Raw genomic sequence first — 2,262 nt, 5'->3', positions numbered from 1 at the left:
TGGGTGCACAGGCAACAAAGAAAATCAGAGTTCGGGTGATTGACAGTGAGACAAACCACAACGACCCCCTGTGTCCTCAAACATCACCCCGAGGCCACTCACTGAAGTCCCCTCCCTCCTATTGCTTTGTCTAGTCATCTCTCTACCAATCTCTTTACTAAAAGGTATGACCCTGTCTGCCTCTCGCAGCATAAAAGGATCAGTTTGAATAACTTAGCGATATAGTCATAGTCTCGGGTCAAAATAAGTCCCAAAGGACAAAAAATTTGAATGAACCTATGCGATTGTAAATCCACAGATCTACTTCTTTTTATAACCCGGGTGCTGCAGAAAATAGCGTAGAAGCTACAGAGGGAATAGCTACAGGGGACAAGGAAGTGAAGAAAGACGCTGCTGTTTAAGTTGCTGTTACATCTTTCTCAGGCCAGCCTGGTTATGGTTTACACATGAGTGCAAAAGCTGCCCGCTGCAGAGAGCAAATAAATGTGGGTCTCGTGTGAACTTCGCCTCTCAGTGGACAAGGAAATAATGGATGGACTGAGACCACCCACGGCACGATACAGAAGAGTAACAAGAACTGCCCTAAAACCAAGACTGATAATGCAGCAAAGAGCGCTGAATTGAATGCGGAGCAAAAACGCAGTCATAAAAAGCCTGGCACAGATCTTAAGCTCACACTGCAGCGCTTGAAAAGAATACATGCGAACAGCAGAGGTTACTCGTGAAGTAACGGGGAGTATTTCTACACACTAGACACTTTGTTCTGAGCCCTCTGGATTTAGTCATTACAGACAGGATGACTAAACGTTACAACCCAGACTCGCAGAATGTTCCTCTGACCTTGTACTCAGGATGATGCAACAGAATGAATTAAGAGGGTGTGTAGGGAAAGGTCCACATTTTGGGACAACTCCAAACTTTGTCCAGCTGCCTCCTCCTCTCGCTTAAAAAGCAAAAAAAAAAACAACCTTAAAGTGTTCTATGATTTAAAAAAGGAGGTTGACAAAGTATTATTTACTGTTATGACACTAAAAGTTGGATTGTGAATTTTGAGCCAAGTGGTGCTGAAGGGATGCATAATCGTTCTGCGCAAATCAAGCTGCCAAATATTTGGCATTAGTTTTTTCCCATGAGACCGTTTCTCGTTCTCATTGTCTTCCCATTAAAAAAAACACAGAAGTTGCTTCCTCACAGAAGTTACACAACCAGAGGGGAGGGCGCCCCCATTTGACCGATCGATGAATGTTTCTAATAGTGTCTGATCTCAGTCACATATTGCACTGTTCTTCTAACAAATATGGCCACTCGTAATGCATAAATTCATACCAAAAAAAACCCAAAACAATTGTTATACAAAACCATGTGTTCAAAAAGATAAGAATGCGGTGGAAGGAACAGAGCTCCATGTGATGTGCCAACTCTGTGTGTATGTGCCCTGTCAAATTCAGCTCATCCCTGCAGATTAGCATTCTCTTCATTTTGTGACCTTTGTCTCACAGCGGCCCACCGATGACTGGTGGTCCTCTACAATTACCCATGCGTGGGAAACCCTAGCAACAAAGGGTCAGACCTTGTCAATCAAAACGCAGAGGCCTACCAGTGGACTTGAAACAAGCAAAAAAAAAAAAAATGTCTATGGTATACTGACTTTAGCCCCTGATTTTTAAAACTTAAGAATGGCTTTATAGATTTTCACAAGGATTCAGTCATAGATAATGAACTGATCAATCATTATCATTGTTATATTCTATCCCCCAAAAATATGCAATTCCTGACAGACCACAAGATCTGTAATAATTACTTAAGCTACTCCAAACTTTTAAAAGTAATGCGATGTCAACCAGTTAAATATCTTTAAACAAAAATAGCAGTAAAAGTAAAAATGTGATCCTGATGCAGAGGAACAAGCGCTGGGATGGTTTCTGTGCTTCTGACTGAGTGAGTGTTTTGGGGCCGAAAGCCAGACATCTAGCAAGCCTGAGACGAACTTCCTTTTATCACATTAGAAAAGCAGACAGGACTCGACTGGGAACTGAACGTTAATGATAAACAGTGGTCTGCCCCTTACACAAAAACAGCATGTGATTCTGTGGGCCTCTCAGAAATGGGGGAGTTTGTCAGGAATGCAAACTAATGAAATCATCCTAATGAGAGCCCAATTAATTTGTCCTGCAAAAAGTGCCAGTTAATGCGTGGAAACAGTTCCCCTTCAAAAGTGTCAATCGAAGCTGCGCTGTCTAGGTGCAGGTTCCAGAGCTTTTA

The sequence above is a fragment of the Odontesthes bonariensis genome, chromosome 2 (assembly GCF_027942865.1).
Source record: "Odontesthes bonariensis isolate fOdoBon6 chromosome 2, fOdoBon6.hap1, whole genome shotgun sequence".
NCBI lineage: Eukaryota > Metazoa > Chordata > Actinopteri > Atheriniformes > Atherinopsidae > Odontesthes > Odontesthes bonariensis.
The sequence above is the reverse complement of the archived record's forward strand: the minus strand, read 5'-3'. Positions refer to the sequence as shown.